The 19,918-nt window shown below is 37.8% G+C and overlaps 1 long non-coding RNA gene across 4 annotated transcripts in view; it reads right to left on the reverse strand.

Moving 5' to 3' along the window:
• LOC120525322 overlaps nucleotides 1-19,918 on the reverse strand; it is a 130,228-nt gene that overhangs the window by 98,636 nt on the left and 11,674 nt on the right. For all 4 annotated transcript variants that reach the window (XR_005632934.1, XR_005632933.1, XR_005632932.1 and 1 more), the window contains exon 2: nucleotides 12,414-12,488. This is a non-coding gene — a long non-coding RNA (uncharacterized LOC120525322). The remainder of the gene's footprint in view (nucleotides 1-12,413; nucleotides 12,489-19,918) is intronic.

The following is a 19,918-nucleotide window of genomic DNA, read 5'->3' on the forward strand; positions in this document are numbered from 1 at the left end:
ATAGACGGACATCACTTTTGCACCCAACACACGTTTATTTAAGTTCAGTCACGTGCACACAAACCCCAGTGCCTCCAGCACCGATCCCCCTCAATCCAAGCCTCACAGTACTTTGTGCCTTCCTGGCCGCCTCCAGTCCTCTCTTCCACCTGACTTCCGCTCTCGACTGAAGGGAGGCGGCCCCTTAAATAGGAACCCGGATGGGCTCCAGCTGCTTCCCGGCAATCCTCCATAGACACGCCCCAGTGTGGCAGAAGTGGCGGTTGCGCACCTGGAAGCCCTCCGGGTGTCCCCTGTCTTCTTCCCCCCAGCACTTCCTGGTGTGGCGGAAGTGCTGGGCTCCAGGGTTGTTCAGGCACCGGGGCGCCGTCTGGCGGTGGCCCCGGGTCCCTACAGGGCTGGGCTTCCAAGCCCTTTACCTGTGGCCCCCAACATAACCAGGGTGGTGGACCCCTCGCGGCCTGGAGGAGGTACAAGCCCTCCTCCGGTCCTCCTGGGCGTCCCGGTTGGGCTCCAGCCCCGGCCGGATGCCACAAGTTGTTTTGCTTATTCGACCCCTTCTCTAAAACTGAATAGCAATTTGCTAGTCCAGTTACTGTGGTTTCTTCCTTAATATCTGCTTGCTTTTCTGATTAAAGCTAATGCTGCTAACTGAGAGTTTGGTTTTCTGGTGGACACTGGTGCTATTTTCTCTGCTGTGAATGTAAATGATATAATTCATGTCCTAGTGCTTACTTATAAAAAAAAACCTTATTATAGCCTCTGTTCTGCCGACTTGCCTGGATACATAGCCTATCTTGTCCTTGTTTTTGATTCTCTGTTGTCCCAGTTGTCTGTCTTGATTTAAGAGACACGCTCCTCTCTAGTCAAGAAATGAAGCGGTATGTGAATAGTGTCAGCTTCCATTCACCTGGTGGCACATTATATACCACAAGACTGTTCTGTATGTATACAGTTTGTTTCACTTTATCACTTTACACTTTATCTCATCAAAGTATTTAGGTGCATTTATTAATATTTAAGTGTGGGGATTTCAAGTAATTTCTAGCAAAAACCCCATACAGTTGCAATCAGAAATATTTTACTCCCCACAAATTCTAAAGATTTACCAATGAAAGTTTTTTTTAAAGAGCTAGATTTTGCTTGGGATGACTTCTTCTTTATCAGATGAGTTACATGTAAAAGCAACAAAGAAAATGTATGATGTAGTATTAACATGATAACAGGATATTTTATTAATATAGCCATGTCACAATTATTCAACCTCTATATAATATTGCTGTTTTCAGAACCTTCTGCTTGTTTTTATGGCCTAAAGTGGAGCTAAAACATAATTAAGTCTTTGGGAATTCAATGATGATTATTAATTGGTTTCAGCTGTTATGCATATGTAACCCGCACCCATGAAGGTGTTGAAGGTGTGTGTGGCAATCATGGTAAGACTAAGGAGCTTTCACAAAAGCTGAGGGAGGAAATTATTTTATTGCACCTGAAGGGCATCTGGCAAGAAGACCTCCCAATAGTTGAACATTCCAAGAGGCACCCCCTGAGAGTATTTTAAGGAAGTTTGAAATTTATGGCACATCTACAAAGTTTCCTGGCTAAGGGAGAAAGCCCAACATTTTATCAAGAGACCTTAACAACTTAGTCAGGACAACTAAGAAAAAAACTCTGTGTTACTGCAGAACACCTACAGAATGACCAAATGAAGGCCGGAAGAAGTGCTTCAGTGACAAGTATAAGACGAGCACTGATTAGACAAGGACTTCATGGCAAGAATGCACAACACTCTTGACCACAAAGAATATCAATGGTCGACTAGAATAAGCCAGGAGAAATTTGGATAGGCCTGCAGAATTTTGAGTAACAGTTCTATGTACTGATGAAATAAAATTGGAACTGTTTGGACACATGGACCAGTGCTATGTCTGGCATTCGGAAGGCTTGACTTATGACCAAAACAACACCATCCTCACAGTCAAGCATGGAGGTGGGTCACTGATGATGTGGGGACGTTTTTCAGCTGCAGGAACTGGCAATCTTGACTGTGTAGCTCTCATCATGGATTTCCAGAAATACCTGGCCATTTTAAAGAGGACCTTGATGTCTTCTGATCAGAAATTGAATCTTAATGATCATTGGACTTTCCAGGAAGACAATGATGCCAAGTGCACCTCCAAGTTAACCAAAGCTTGGCTGAGAAATATATCTTGGAATGTCCTGGAGTGGTCTTCTCAGTCCCAAGATTTAAATCCCATTGAAAACCTTTGGTGGGATTTAAAGCAGACACATGGAAGCCATCAAACATCAACGAGCTGGAGGCTTTTGCATGTGAAGAAAGGGCAAAGATTCCAACAGAGAGGTGTAAGAAGCTTATCAGCACTTAGCGAGAAGGGTTATCAGAAGTTATGAAGGCTAAAGGATGCTCCATAAAGTACTGGAGCTGGGGATTGAATAATAGTGTACTTGCACATTTTATGAAGAGTTACATTTTTCATTTGAACTCAAACTTAAGTCAATTTATGTTCTCAAAATCACTTAAAAAATGTGTCAAATACTTTTTGTTGTTTAATGAGGCTTTTTCTCATATCTGCAATAACCTCAATTCATATCACAATAATATCTTTTGAGGTGAGGAGGTTTAATATTTCTGATTGCAACTATATAGCGCCTTTCCCATGTTCACACATACATTTTAAAATGACATCTGCATCATTAGCTGCATGAGATGTTCTGAAGATTTCTAATGGAGATGGTGTTTCTATGGCTTCAAAAACACAGGCCTCTTTTCACATTTACTTATTTGGCTGACACATTTATGATATAATTGATTACATTTCTTTTGGTTTTCCATTTGGAGGACTGGCTGGTCAAGTGACTTGCTCAGGGACACACAGTGTCAGCAGTGGGATTAGGACCCACAGCTTCAAGGTTTGAAGTCCATAGCCTTAAGCACTACACCACACTGGCAGTTTATTGTTGTAAATATCATTCCACTACTCTCACTAGCAACTGACAATTGTGAGTGCAAGTAACATAAAGGTGCTAACACCAAACTATGTTATATTGGTGCAGGAACACAAATGTGTAATGTGCGTTGCTGTGGCATGCGGCTGGGGGTGGGACCTAGCCGGGACGCCCAGGAAGACAGCAGGAGGGTTCGGGCCTCGTCCAGATCATGAGGGGGCAACCGCCCTGGTTTCTTTGGGGGCCACGGGTACAGAGCTGGGAAGCTCATCCCTGTAGGGGCCCGTGGTCACCACCCTCAGGGGGTGCCCCCATGCCTGGAGAACCCTGGACCCCAGCACTTCTGCCACACCAGGAAGTGCTGGGGGTAAGATGAATGGGGACACCCGGAGTGCTTCTGGGTACGCAGCCGGCACTTCCACCACATTGGGGCGTGTTCGTGGGAGAGTGCCGGAACACACCTGAAGCACATCCGGGTACAGATAAAAGGGACCGCCTCCCTTAATTCAGAGCTGGAGTCGGGTGGAAGACAGACGAGGTCAGTGAAGAGAGAAAAGGAGGCAGTCCGAAGAAGAGGCAGTGTGGTTTGGCCTGGACTTTGGGGAAGATTGGGGTTTGTGGCGCACTGAACTTGTGACTGTAAATAGTGTGACTGTAAATAGTGTACATAAACGTGTGGTGATGACTTTAAACATGTCTGCCTGTCTGTGTCCAGGGCTCGTTCCACAGTTGCAAATGTAGATTTTGTTGAATGAAGCACAAATGTATGAACTCCAACAGAGTGACATGTTGAGACCTTTTTATGGACAGTGGCTCAAATGTGGAGCCACTTTTTGGTATGATATTAGAGTATCTGACTCAAATCTGAGCCCAGTTGAACAGTTTTTGTGTTGTATTTTTATTTAACAGATAATTTGGGTGTAACTTAAGAAGCATTGAAATATTCACAAACAGACATTTGTATGGGCATGAAATGAAAGCCTGAACCTGAAACCTTGTGACCCGAATAAGCCCAAATGATACTGATATATTTGAAACATGAGCCCAAAATAAGTCACACAGTTTTATAATCAGTTTAACAGAAAAAAATGCACACACAGAGACAGATGCCAGCTGCTGTTCTGCTGGTCAGTAATGCTGTATGCTTCAGGACTTTCATACAGCTAATTAGCCAAGGTGTGGGTGTGATGTCTGATTGTGAGGTCTGAGGTCTGTATATATACATATAATTTAAAGGTGAAAAAACAATCAAGTTCCCCTTGCTAAGCTGACAAAGTAATACTTTCAAGGCAAATAGCAAATTCTGGACAGAGGATGTTTAACTTAATGCTTTTGTTAGTTTCATTGAAACTGGGATTGAAAAAAATTCAGATCTTAAAAGGTCATTAAAGGCGCCTACTGCTGTTGTACTGAAATTCTTATTATTGTCATGCAATAAAAAAATGTAAATACTTTTATTGTGATATTATCTGAGCTTTACATTTTCTATTTCATTTGGAATTAAAAGTTAAAAGGAAACTGGGTTTTGTTTATTTGTCCATCCATTTTAAATAAAATAGTCTTAAAACTACTCTGCACATGGCCACCAGTTCAAGGTCTCATAGCACATATGTTTACCTTGTCTAGTTTTGTCAGTTTTTGTGCTTGTCCTTCATATGAAGATCAAGATATGCTCATTAATAAGTGACAGGACAAGTCTATAGAGCCCAGTGAGGAAGACTCTCATAGGATGAGTGAAACAGAATTGCAGCCCACATGCAAAGCTTTAACAGATACTGTATAAATTTTATTTTTTATAGTTTATTTTTATTTATAATTTTAATTGTAGATGTATGTAATTATATGGTTTTTATGGCTACATTTGTATATTCACATCCATTTTATGTGGACAATTAATATTTATTTGTTTTAATGAAATTCACAATTCTTGATAAATGTTTACTATTGTGTAAAGGAATGTAAATTTAACTTTTTATATTTTATTTACAATGTGCATATAAAAGTATAATTCATTTATCCAGAGTCCTGTACTGTAACATAATAAATTAATTGCTTGAAGGTAATTTAATTTTACAAACTGAAGAGCAGAGTTAAAAAGTAAATAATAATAGATATATAATTAAAGTTTTTTTTTTTTTTAAATACAACACACTGAAATTCAAGACTGTTTTTTCTTGACTTCATTCTTGCAAACTAATAAAACTGTGTTTGAAATTCATTGTTTGGACTCTTTTACTCTCCACTGATAAGGCTCCATATATACAGTAGATATATATAAAGTTAAATTATGGTGCCAAAGGAAGGTGACACAGTGTTCCTGTCTCTGTTAGTTTTATTATTTTTCCTCATAAATGTAGTTCATTGTTAAACTTACACACATGCTGATTTATTACAAATAAGGCATTCAATGCCGATCAGATCTTCAAAGACTTTTCTGATTTCGACATCAAAGTTTTTAGCTACAAATTTGACTTCACCATAGCTACAGTATACACGGGTGGGTCCTCAGTGTGACAGTGGAGCTAAAAAGGGAGCCCCTCAACACAGGAGAAAGAGGTCAGCCACCGCCGAAGAGTAAAAAGACTTGCAGTAGAAGGCCGAGTAGCAGAGCTGGGACTCTTCTCCATTTCAGTAGTCACAGCTTTTGCCCATCACTACTGGGTGTGTTTCTCCAAACATCCAAAGGTTGTGCATTTAAGTGGATGAACTTCAACTATTTACAAGCTCTAAAACAACTGCTCACTCACTGAGACGTACTGGGACTTGATTGTGTGATTTAACTTGTGACAAGGCCCTCAACCTTCCTGGGTACAATATGTTTAGAGCCGATCAAAGCTATAACCAATGCAATAAACATAACAGTAGCGGAGTGTATTTCTTCAATAACACATGGTGCACAGATGCTGAAGTTCTGAGAAGAAGCCTTATGTCTGACAATTAATTGCAAACCATTTTACCTGACCAGAGAATTCACATCTGCCATTCTAATTGGAGTTTACAGTATGTGCCGTCTCACTCAAATACCACTATTGTAATGCAACATTTAGCTGCTGTGAATAAATATCTGTAGGCTACAGTTATTATCTTGGGTGCTTTAATAACTACATCTTGGTATATGACCTTCCCAAATATGAACAGCTGGCGAAATGTACAGCTAGAGAGAAAGAAAACTCTGGGTCAGTGTTATAGCACTATTTGAGATGCATATCTTGCCATTTCACTGGCACCTTTGGCCATCTACGGCCATGCAATAACATTTCTTGTCCCTTTTTATAGACAGAAATTGAAATCAGCTAAACCAGAAACAAGAACAGTGCATAAGTGAATTATTGAGGCTATGGAGAGACTACAGGACAGACTGGATTCTACTTTCTAGGAGGTATTCATTGCTTCTTATGGATTAGGCAAATATGCAGACTTCCAACATAAGTTTTTGTCAAGAATCAATTATCAGATACAAAAATTAAAGAGGACGATTACCAAAGTGGATGCAGAGATGTCTCCAAAAAGGCTAACTAAAAGCTAAGACATTAAGGATGCCAAAAGCAAATACCAAGGCCAAGCTGGAATAGAATTTCTCCAGAAATGATTGTTTGTTTGCCTGGTATGTTTTAAAAGCAATCACTAGTTACAAAAGCTAGCCCCAAACTGTAACCTGCAGAATCCCATTTTTCACTTTGAATTACTTGCTCCCCTTATTTTTCCATTTAGCTGTTAAAAATGCAAGTAAAGTGTGCTAATCAATGTTGATTTGTGCCCAGGTTTACCAGTCATGGAAAGGGTTACTGGCAGAAAGGATGTTAGCCAACTGACAGCAACATTATCATTGTTTTGCAATTTCCCTCATGTTTCAGATAAGAATGTCCAAACTGACGCGAACCAGAAAGATGATCTAGCCACAAATGAAGTTTGTTGATATGAATTATAAATGACAGTATATCTTGATTATTGCCTTATAATTCTTTTAAAAAAAATTTTGCTTGTTTTCCATTTAGTAATGATTGTGCTCTAACTGTCATAAGAAGAGAAGAAATTAGACAAACGAGAAGAAACCATTCAGTCCATCTAGCCCATTTGTTTAGCTAATAGCTAAGCTCTCCCAATATCTCATCCTGATTATTTTTACAGGTTGTCAAGGTTTCTGTTCTAACTACATGTCTTGGTAGTTTGTTCCAGAGCCCCACTGAGTGTTTAACGTAGGCAGGCCAAATGTGCTATTTGTTTCAAAAAACCAAATGCTACATTTTTGTCTTTGAAAATATAAATGAGTACAAAAATCAGGTAAAACGTTATCATTCACACCAAAATCACACCAATTTATTTGTCGCTAGATCTCTTTGTCCACAGTCTGATGTTGCGCCCACTGTGGTATTATTAAGGAGGGCTGTAAAGGGTTGTCACTAGGGAGCAATCAAATGTAGGTGTATTAGCAGGTAATAAACTTTATAGGCTTTTATTATTTTGGGGTATTGTCAGTAAATGTTTGTGAAGTAGGTTTATTTGGTGAGTGAAGCAGATTTTTTATAAAATAAAGCCATTTTGCTGGAAACCTTCTTATATCTTTTCATCACGAAAAACTCACATGCCTAAACTTATATGCCAACTAAAATGTTGCAATCATGATATTCAGGAAAAAAAGGATCTGTTCTTTATGGGTAACCCACATAATTAGACAACTTGTTCACTGGTGACCAACACTCTTCAAATGCCAATCACTTCCTATGCAGCACCGCAATTTATAAAAAAGATGTACTGATGATGCCATCCTTGTGAATGTAAGAGAAGCCGCTTAGAGTTTTATGTTCTGTGGTGTAAGTTAATCAAAAAATATATTTTTCCCCTAAAACCTTTGTGTTTTGGTTGCCACTAAGAAACCATGTGGAAATTTGTAAAGCTCTTTTGTCCCTTTAACTTGAGTCTGCGAGGCAGAGCAGTAGCTGACACCGACACCTCTGTAAGTAAGGAACTGCCGTCATTGGGATTAATAATTATAAGTAACAGAAATGATGATTCCTTATGGGGAAAAAAAACAACAGTGATAAAGAAAAAGGCAGGCAGCTAGCATTAAGGCAGCAATCAGGCACAAACAGCTATAAAAGCAAACAAGACAGTAAGAAATTAAGAAGAATAGGAGACTATTACAGGAGCTTAAGGGGCCAGAAGAAGTAAAACAACTCAAGGAAGTTCTTTAATTTATGGCTTAAATGTTTTAGTTTTACCATTTAAGTAAAATCACTAATTAGCAGCACATTTTAAAAATTGCAGTGGGTTAATAAAGAATTGAAAAAGAAGCTTGAAAGGAAAAAAACAGCTGTATAAGGCATATAAGACTAATAACTCCAATGTGAATCGTAGGGCATATGAGAACATGAGGACAACCATTAAGAAGGATATTGGGAAGGCTTAAAGGGCAGTTAGACATGAATATAGCAGACAGGATAAATGATGACCCAAAGAAAATTCTTTCATTATTTTAGTAGTAAAAGGACAGTCAAGGAAGAAGTGAAATGCATCAGGAATAGTAAAGGGGAAGTAAAAAATACAGACAGTGAAATAGCAGACGCCGTAAACTCACATTTTTCTGAGATCTTCACATGTGAGGAAGTAGATAACCTCCTAGTGGTAAATGGGACTATTTAAACCATTGACATTTAATATTTTGCACTCTATATTAATTTTAGATTTATATGCATATAGACTTATATGAAGTGTGACTTTATTGTACTATATGGTAGTGGATGCAATATTCTAAGTTTGTATATTTTTTTCTGTTTTCTGATGCTTACATGTATCATTTTGCTTTTCTCAGTTTCAACAATTATATTATGTAAAGTATCAAATAAATCTTTCACATTTCATGTTTGTGTCCAATCATGTTTTACTCTACATTAGGCCTACATTTTTTGCAGTACTCTTTCAAAGTCAGTTAAGATTTTGATAAAAGTATAAAAAAAAATGTGCCTAAATCTTAAACCAGTGCTGAAAGGTTTTTATTCATTGGTCACACTGTTGAAGTGATTGACTGACTTTGTATGTTTTGACACACGTGAAAAACGTTCTGATTGTTTTAGTGTCTTTTGCACAGGTGAGTCTGTGTTATGAATTGCGTTAATCAGCGAATTTCACCAAACCATTATTCGCAGCAAATTTGCTGCATTCACCCTTGTTTGTCAAATTATTTACTGATAATTTGGCTGGATTAGGAGAATTTTTTTTTTTAATACCAGCACCCCATGATACTTTGCAAGGTCAGTGCAATGTCTTCAGTCAACTTTGATGGGACCGCCCCCCGGGTATATAATGCTGATCATTTGCATTACAAACTCTGTGGGATGAGTTATCTCTGCTTGTTGCCAAATGTGCAGGTCAATCTTCGGGTTCCACATCAACATAACAGAAGGCGGTGCGTGCCTTATACATGGATAATAAATAGCCACACGGCGCGGCAAGAGTGTAAGCAAACCTTGAAGGAGCCTGATGTTCCCCCCAATAGAGGAGTCTCTTTGAAATAATAATACTAATGAAAGATTTATTACAATTTACAAGACGTTTCTATCTTTTTGATAGAATAAAATGTGTGAAGCATCAGCACAGACAGTTTAGAGTATCTTTAGTGTGACTTCAAAAGACAGAACAAGCCAGCGGTTTCCATCATGATATACCACTTTGAATTTTCTGCCTTTAAAAGACCTACATATTTTCTCTGACTTTTGACTGTGATTGTGGCATTTCTGCTTTGTTTTGATGAAAAATGTGATTGTACATCTCTGTGTTCTTTCTTCTTTGATCTCACGGAGGCACGGTTGTGCAGTGGTTGTCACTTATAATGAAACATAACATATAAATAATGAGTTATCGTTGCTTGTGAAGTTGTAATGTATTATAAATAACAGTTATGATTATAAAATGTTAATTGTGTCAATTGGCAAGTATCCAAAGTGCTTGGTTAGACTGCTGCATAGGGTATGCCCACCTACTTTATCAGTTGCGGTTGACATCTTTGAATTGGCAACCGTCAACAGGGTTTGTGAGCAACTGTGAAGATGGTTTTAAATGAGCCCAACATTATCAAACGCTAAACAGTAAAACCGTCTGATTGAGAAATGTTTAAAGCCATTAAGCAAATACAAGCTGTTACCAGAACCATGCTAAAACTGTATCTAAAGTTGATAAATTGAATGCTATCAGTCATTAACTAGAATGTTTGGTCAAGGTTTTTCGCCAATGTGCAGATCAATCTTTGAATGCTACATCAATATAAGAGAAGGAGGTAGGTGCGTAATGAATGCATAATAATTAGCCACGTGCAGATAAAAAACAAACTTTGAAGGAGCCTGACACCACTCCCAAACACAGGAAACTATATGAAATAATAATAATAATAATGAAAGGTTTATTAGTATTTACAACATGTTTCTATCTTTTTGAAAGAATAAAAAGTGCAAAGCATCAGCACAGTTTGGAGAGCCTTCAGCACAACTGCAAAAAAACAGAACAAGCCATGACATGCCAATTTGAATTTTTTGTCTTTAAAATAACAACACCATTTTTTCTGACTTTTGACTATGATTTCGGCATTTCTGATTAGTTTTAATAAAATCTATGATTGCAGGTCTCTGACTACATACTTTCTTCTTTGATATCACAGAAGCACAGTGGTGCAGTGGCTGTCACTGCTGCCGCACAGCTCAGGTCATCAGTCCGGTGTAGTTGGCAGACGTTTCCCTAGGCACTCAGGGACACTTTAAAGATGACTGCACCATTAAAATCTATTCAAATCTAGTTCAGTTAGTCTTTTCCAATTGACTTTAATGCAGTTTAACAAGTTCGGCAAATATTGCGAACATTTTTGTGATTTCGTGGAACTCATGACAAAGCATACTGGACAATGTTCGCTCATCACTATTTACCAGCATCACATTTACTTTACAATCACAAAAACTGGATGTCTCCTAGGCTGTTCTCCTGATCAGTGGGCAAATGGTGATACAGATGAACGGTAAAAGGAAAATTTTGGGGAATTCCTTACTCAGGTAACATGTGCCGCACAAAAAAGACAACACTGGAAGCATCTGGTTAGGATGGCTCCATTACTATGCTGGAGGTCATTGTCTAGTAGTTTAGAATTTCCATTTTCCATTTGTGTTACTACTGTTAGAATTGTTTTTCCTTCGCAATTTCCTACCTTTCCCACTAGAAATGTATAAATATGTATATATTGTAAATACTGTAATGAAGCTCTGTGTTGCATCACGTGGTTTTATCATTGAGTTGTCAGCAGTATGAACTGGTATCCCATCATTCAAATGAGCAGTTTCTGTGCCACTTGCAAAGGATTCTATAAAAAGCGCAACTCTGGTAAAGTGGAATGATCTCCAGCTTTGCCTGGCTAAAGTGAGTTGTTCTTCTAAGGTTAATGTGCTACCATAAAGAGCAGTCATATGAGCAAGAATCCTTTCAGTCAGCACTGGCAATCACCACTAAGTGCTACAAAATTATACATATTATATAATGCTGTAACATACTGTAAATATGAAGAGATTTCATGGTGTTTTTGAATTCTCCATTGTAAGTTTTTGTGCTGCCTACACAATTGTTAGAAATGCCACATTCCCATCTGATAAATGGAAGTGTGTTATATACTGTAAACATATGTTTTAATTTAAAAAGATAGTAATGTATATTATACTTTTTAGGGTTCTAATTCTATTTACTAGACAGTTTTGACAACCTAAAGGAAACACATTGAGTGCTAAGATGAGGTCCAAAGTGTACAGCAGGGAGGTGTACGTTATGGTAATGATGTGACATACTCTGATGTTCAGTTCAGGGATGTGGGGGCTCAGGGCCGAATATCCTAATAATTACTAGTTTAGGCACCTTAGTGATAAATATTCTCAAACTAATTTTCACTTTATTCCAGAAGGTACATATTAGATGTGCAGAGCAGAATTGTCAAAAGAGTATATTCCTCAGAGTCTCTTTGTTTTTCTTTGAGTCATCACCTTTATAAATACATGTGGTGAAACAGCATGTGATACTGGTACCAAACTCCACAGCTTTAGGATATTTTTAGAAAACTGAAATAGCAAAAATCTTAAAAATATATATAGAATTGACTTGCCCATTGTATGAAAATATACCTTTCTCCAAATTCTACAGTTCATTTGCTGTTAATATGGCTCAACTTGTAATTTTTACAAGAATAATTCTTGCAGTATGTGGAAACCTTGGTCTGATCATTTCCATTTTACATATTTATACATTTTCTGATTATATCATTGGATTATTTAACATGCCTGTTCACTTTCTTTGAACAACAGAAGTTCAGCTTATTATGTTTTTTATTTATTATTTTACTACTCAAGCCAAAAAATAGAAAAGGGAATATGAACAGCAAATACAAGCTTCTTTATCGCAATAGTTACTAGTGTATGAAAACTCACATGGACACCCATAGAACTAAATCCTGGTCCTGTGCCTCACGTAAACTGCCTTCTTCAGTACTGTAGTGTAATATACTGTAGAAAGAAAAAAATGAATACCAAATTCAGAACAAAGAAAAACAGAAGAAGGATCCAACCTGCGAACACTGCAATCAAGTCCCAGCCTCACTGGGTCACATGTTTTTGGGCCTGCACCAAATTAACATCATTCTGGACCAAAATTTTTAATTACCTTTCAGATAGCCTTGGTCTCACAATCCCTCCTAACCCATTAACAACTATGTTTGGGGTTCTTCCAGATGGGTTTAAAGTGGAGAAAGACAAACAAACTGTGATTGCATTCACTACACTTTTGGCACACAGACTTATTTTGCTAAACTGGAAGAATCCTAATTTCTCCTCTTTTAAGTCAGTGGGAAACTGACCGGGAAATAGTTTTATACTATTTGAAATTGGAAAAAATCAAATATTCAGTTAGAGGATTTGTACAGATTTTTTTCAAAACATAGCAGGATCTAATCAGTAATATTTTAGAATAAGCTCTTAAAGCACAGAGGAAGCAATTATTTCTGTATTTCTTTTTCTTCTCCATTCATCTCTATTGGCTTATCAAACTCATCAATTTAGGTATGTTTACAAGCTTTAAGTTTTACTCCGTTGGCCTTGCTCTCTCTCATGGGTGGGGGTCGACTTGTTCTTAATCCTACTTTTTGTAAAAATTGATTGATTTGTATGGAATGATTGCAATAAAATTAATAAAATTTGAAAAAAAAAAAGAAAAACAGAAGAAGTGTGACATTTGATTTTTGTTAAGTTATTGTTTTCAGAGTTCACAGAGAAAAATATTTACAGATATGTGAGAGATAAGGAAAAGGCTTGAAGGATTGAGAGGTGGAAACCAAGGTGTACAATTTAAAGAATTATGTACACCAATTATGTCGACCTGATTGTCTCAGAGTGCATCTTGTTTTAAAATAAATATTGGGCTGTAAGCAACTTTTAAATAAACTGCAGTACCGGAAGCACTCATTAACATGCAAATAACTGCTGTGCAGCTTCAGTTGCAAACGGAGAAGAGAAAAGAAGATTTGGACAAGCACAAGGATTTTGCATATATTTTGACCTAAAACATGACTTGGTTGGGTTAAAAATGTAACTGTTCATAAGGATTAATATTATGCATTACAAAATTGAATTGAGATTTGTAGGTTGCTGTTATGAAAACGCAGTTTTAATGAAGTTGCACTGTTGTGAATGAAAGTCGGATCCCTACATTAAAAGTTGCAATTGTTCTGTGGTGTTTTGCTAGAGAACTGGTAAATTAATCTCTAAACAAACTGATAAAACTTGAAACTGAAAGAAGGTTGAACATGAGAAATAAGTTGCTTTGCCGACTTGTTTTGTAAAGCAAAGAAAAAGTACAGTACTTACATTTATTACTTGCTCTTTATATTTTAAGGTTTTTTTATCGTAAAGCTATTAAAAGAAAGTTATTTTGGGGGGTTTCTGAACAAAAGAAAAAAAGAATCTAATTTTTGTTTATCCTTTTAATTAGTTCTTGGTATGACATTAAGCTGCATCCATTCGTTCAAATGGTCCTCCAACATGCAGGGAAAATTTGTGGTTGGTGGCAGGATTGGCATTCCAGGATTGGCAAATTTCCACTTCCATCACTGGAACTCAAATCACACGGTCACCAAACAATTGCCTTTGCAACATCTCCCTTCTTCCATACTGGAATTTCTTTATACACTTTTAATAGTTTGTTGCAACTGTCAACAATTTCATCACTGCAGTGTTTAAATTGTATTATTTGTTGATGCCCTTCAGCTTTGCATCAAGAAAATTAGGCTTTAATTTTCTTTTACATTTTGGGTGTGCTTCATTTATTAAAATATAGCAAAATACCCGCGCTTTGCAGTGGCGAAGTACTGCCTTAAAATTTTTATTAAGAAGAAAATTAATCCTTTTTAAACTGAGGGAAAATATACCAATAGTTATTTGTTAAGGATCTCTTTGTATACCACATTGTCAGTTCGGCCCTCCGGTTGTAATATGACCAAGCTGTGCGCTGAGCTTTCTCTTGAGCATGCAACATACAGTTGGCCATGTGAACAGTAATCTTGTCTGAAATCTCACAGCTTGGATTGCTGCTGTCATAATGGGTTTGAGTTTCATGGTTTGTTTCAATTACGACAGTATTTGCAGGACTTGTGTTGAAGTGACATTCGGCATCTGTCAAGCATTGTAAGCATACAACCGGTTTCATCGATAACTTCACATCCAGCTTTTGAGAGTTTAAACATTCATAAACATCAAAGTGTCCACTACTGAAATCGTCACCTGTTAATCTAAGATGTTTAAGAGGCACTGGCAGTTCTCGAAAGGTGTAAAATATTTGGCAATTTCGGTACACTTGAAAGCGACAACCGAACAATTCAGCAGCAGCCATCAACTCACATGCAGAACCATAGGTGAAGGGCTTAAGCATTTCACTCTTATAGTGCTCCTGTGTAGTATAATTATCTCCTGTACCGTCATCAGTCCACACCTTGAACATGTCCCAGTCATTCAATACATAAGACACAATATTCCTCTGGATATCAAGAGTGAGCCTGCAATATGTAACAAAGAGAGTAGAAAAGGCAGGTGCCATCTCCAGGCATGGAAACCACTCGGTAAGTGACAGTTCTTTGATCGATGGTGATCACCTCGATTGACATGTTAATGGGGGTACGGTTGGAATGATAAAGGAAATGGGTACCTGAACAATGTAAAGTAAGTCTAAAATACCTACACAATAACTATAATCATAATAAACGAACAATAAAACAGCGGAGAAGCCGTGAATTAAATAAATAGGCTGTAGTTATCAGCAGGGAGACGTGAATTCCGTGGTGAATCAAGGAAGGGAATGTAGAGACCGGAGCGACGAACAGCCTTATATAGGCAGGCAGCCAATAACGTGGGAGGCGTTGGGATGGGGGACCCAACGCCACCTCACACGGTGACCGAGCTGCAGGCTATGGATGTATATATGTATGTAAGTAGGATTCAGTTAGCGTTGGGAACCAAATTTCTTGAAGATGGGCCCATAAGTAACAAAGACCATTGAAAAGTTCAATATGGTGGCCAACAGTGGCATTTTACTACCGAAATAAGTATTTACATTGGTTTCGGTTAGCGCAGGGAAGCCGCCTACCAAATTTCGTGAAGATGGGGCCATAAATAAGACAGTTCAGCATGGCGGACGTTGTCAACCGTTATGACCGTTACGCGTAGAATTTCGAAATGAAACCTGCTTAACTGTTGTAAGTAAGCTGTAAGGAATGAGCCTGGAAAATTTCAGCCTTTTACCTACACGGGAATTTGGAGAATTAATGACATTGGAAAGTTCAATATGGCGGCCGACAGTTGCGTCATACCACCAAAATAAGTACGTACATCGGTTTCGGTTAGCGCAGGGAAGCCGCCTACCAAATTTCGTGAAGATGGGGTCAGCCTTCGACCCACACGGGAAGTTGGAGAATTAGTGACGTTGGAAAGTTTAATATGGTGGCCAACAGTAGCGTCATACCACCGAAATAAGTACGTACATCGGTTTCGGTTAGCGCAGGGAAGTTGGAGAATTAGTGATGAGTGAGTCAGTGAGTGAGTGAATGAGTCAGTCAGTGAGGGCTTTGCCTTTTATTAGTATAGATTTACTACTCTGATATTTTACATGCCGTCATTATTTCATTATTTAATTTGCACTACTACTTCTCAAGCGCTGCTACCTTGCAGTAAGGGGACCTGGGTTTGCTCCCCGAGTGCTCCCTGTGTGGAGTTTGCATGTTCTCCCCGTGTCTGCGTGGGTTTCCTCCGGGTGCTCCAGTTTCCTCCCACAGTCCAAAGACATGTAGGTTAGGTGAATTGGTGATCCTAAATTGTCCCTAGTGTGTGTGTGTGTGTGTGTGTGTCCTGTGGTGGGCTGGCGCCCTGCTCGGGGTTTGTTTCCTGTCTTGCGCCCTGTGTTGGCTAGGATTGGCTCTGGCAGACCCCCCGTGACCCTGTAGTTAGGATACAGCGGGTTGGATAATGGATGGGTGGATACTACTTCTCATTGGGTCCCTGTTTTAATCTGCTACTTTCAAATGTTTTGGTGACGCATCTTAAATTGATTCGACTTCTCACCAGCCTTCAAGAAATGATCTACAGAGCTTGGTGAGAAACTAGTAAAAGAGCAATAGTAAAACTCTCGCCTTTTCTGCAAAAAACAATATGGAGATGTTACCATTTTGATATTTGTGTTAAATTTAAATAAATCACATTTGTCAATTATTGGTTGAATTGTTAACTAATATAAGATTAGTTATGTTTGTTTTATTTGTTTAAATTAGATTTTTTTCTTTTATACACAAAGGTTTAACTGATGTATTTCATGAGTTTCATGTGTTTTTTCCTTTATCTGATATTTTCATTTAATTGGTTAACTGATGGGTTGATTCTTGATTTCTCCAAGATGAAGTTAGTTCAGGACAATAAATAACAGCTAAGCAAGAGGACACAGGAGAAAGAAAACAAAAGATGAGGCTGTTGTGAGTGGTAAGTATACAGAAAGGGAAGTGCTACTGGGGTGTTTGAGATTTTGTTCTTTTTTTTAGTAATACTGTCTATAGTTTTCATTTGTTTTAATCATTAAGATTTTATATTTTTGTTCAATTTGAAAATTATACAAACTTGGAGACATTATTTGATGATTTTCTGTAAACTGATAAAAGGATTCTGGCTGGCAAAGTGAACTGTGTATCGGAAATTCAAGATGCTTGGAGTCTTTGTGTTTTGCCATGGAGAAAGGTGGAGGAGAGAAATGAAGTGAAACCTGGCTGGAAGGGAATTTATAGTGAAACCTATCTGGTAGTTTCTACACTAATCTAATTGCCTTGTGAAGTAGGAACCTGACCACGGATATTGGTGGATGGTTCCTTTGGTATGTGGGCTCTTTCCAACTCCTAAATTAAATGTTTTCTTTTCACAGATTGGTGGGCCTGGTGCTAGCTTTGAAGAGAAAGGAGTAACTGTAACAGCATCAGCCTCATATCATGTTGGAAATTTTTGCTAGTCTTTTTTATTTTAATATTTTGTTGTTTTTTATAAGATTGTATATGGGAAATCCACAGTTTCATTGTGTGGAACCTGAGAAAGAACCTGCTTTGGAAAAGAAATATTGCTTAAGTAGTAGAGTCCTAGTGCTCAACGTGTTATCACTAGCTGGCATAATTGGCCTATTTGGCATTAATGTTGTGGGTTACAGAAGCACAACTTTACAACAAAACTCTTATTGTAGAGTATTTTGCTTTTTACTAATAATTGCTAATAAATGCTGAAGCAGTTTTCTGGCCCTCTGCAGTGCAACCCTACAGTTTTGAAGGTTTTTGGCTTTAAAATGTTTGGCTTTAATGTGTTGTGTTGGGGTTCTGGAGATAATTAGGTCACAATGAATATACAGAATGTCCAGATCTGCTTGCAGGTATATGTTTAGAGTTATGAAAGAGATAAAAAGGGCCATAACTGGGTGATGTGTGAGAGTGCAGTATAAAGTGCTGGTGATGGACTGGGAGATCAGAATCATCAGGAGAATAAAAGCAGAGCAAGCAGCACCAAGGATGAAGTGATGGAGATTAAAAGTGGAAGGGCTTAAGAATGGGTTTAGGGAGAAAGCTTTAAATGCAGTGCAGTCATTTGAGAGTGTGGAGGAATTATGGAAGAGAACAGCAAATTTGTATTAAGACATCAATTGCTTGAAATTAGCACAGAATGCAGCAGCCAGAATCATAACTAGAAAAAGACCATTTGAGCACATTCAAATAGTTTTAGCGTCATTACATTGGTTACCCATGTCATTCAAAATTTACTTTAAAATACTACTGATGGTTTTTAAAGCCTTAAAACAATCTTGCTTCATCCTATATTTTAGAATGCCTGTCCCCTATATTCCCAGTTCTAACCTTAGATCTTCAAAAGAAGTGGTGAGGCAGCTTTTTGCTTTTATGCACATGAAATCTTGAATACTTTACCAATAGAAATTTGCCAGGCTAATACTGTGGAACATTTTTTAAAAAACTGCTAAAAACTCATTATTTTAGTATGGCTTTTTCATAGCAACATTTTAGATGTATCCCTAATAGTCTGAACCACCACCTGATTTAAACTGTCCATGAGACCAACTTCATCAAATTCCTATCATATGAAGCATGAAAACTAAGAGGTTTGATTTAGAACATCTGTGTGAAGAAGAATGCCCATTGGGGGGACTTTTGGTATTGGAACCCCTGCAGATTTTTTCTCCAGCCTAACTGGATTTTTTTCAGACCTTTTGGCCATCTAACCTTACCTTTTATTTTTGTTCTTTAATATTATTGCCTAATCTAATTTTTTTTTCTTTTCTTGTAATTTTCTATTTGCCATCTTGTAAAACACTTTGCTACATTGTTGTTTGAAAATGTACTATATAAATAAATGTTGTTAAGAGTAGGTGAAGAGGTGTTAGGTAAGATGGCAGGAGGGAGCCCAACTGGGGACAAAGAGACATAGTGGTGGAATAGAGATGTGCAGGATGTGATAAAGTCTTAAAAAGAGACAAAGAAGACATGTTATCAACCAGGGAGGGAGGAAGGTAAGAGCCATGTTTAGGCAGATAAAGAAGAAGGCAAAGAAGGCAGTGGCAAAAGCAAGGCACAAGCTGTGGAAGTGGTATATGGAAAAAGTAGAGAAAAAGAGGGAAAGAGAATGCTTTTTAGAATAGCAAAGGATAGGAACAAGGCAGGGAAGGATTTTAGTCAGATATAGCAGATGAAAAATGAGTGAAGAATGGTCTTAAGTGAGTATGATAGGATTAAGTACAGATGGAAGAGATACTTTGAAAAGCTGTTGAATGTAGAAAATCCAATGGTGTTATTTGGTGAGGAAGTCCCAAATGAAGTGTTAGTACTAAGAATAAGGAGGGAGCAAAATAAAGGAGGCACTGAAAAGAATGAATAATGGAAAAGCTGCATGATTAGATAAAATAACAGCAGAAGTGTGGAAGAGTTTAGGAGGAGAGAGAGTAGATGTGTTGTGGAATCTAATGTAGGAGATCTGTGAACAGAAGAGGAGTGGAGGAGCAGTTTGATTTTACCAGTTTATAATGAGAAGGGTGATATTCAGGACTGTGGAAACTATAGAGTGATAAAGCCAATGTTTTACTCAGTGAAATTTTGGGAAAGACTTATAGAGAGAATGCTTAAGGAAGAGACTTGCACAAGGGAGGTTTTATGCTAAGGAGAGGAACAACTGATAGAGAAGCATAGAGAAAAACCAAAAGGACCGCATGTGGTGTTTATTTGATTTTAGATATGCACTGTATTAGCACTAGAATAAGTAACCATTCAGGGGTGGGGATCGATCTGTTCTTAACTCAGTTCTTCTTTTTGTAAAAACTTGATTGCTTTGTATGGATTGTAATAAAATTAATAAAAATAAAAAAA

This window comes from Polypterus senegalus, chromosome 3 (genome assembly GCF_016835505.1).
Source record: "Polypterus senegalus isolate Bchr_013 chromosome 3, ASM1683550v1, whole genome shotgun sequence".
In the NCBI taxonomy this organism is placed as follows: Eukaryota; Metazoa; Chordata; class Cladistia; order Polypteriformes; family Polypteridae; genus Polypterus; species Polypterus senegalus.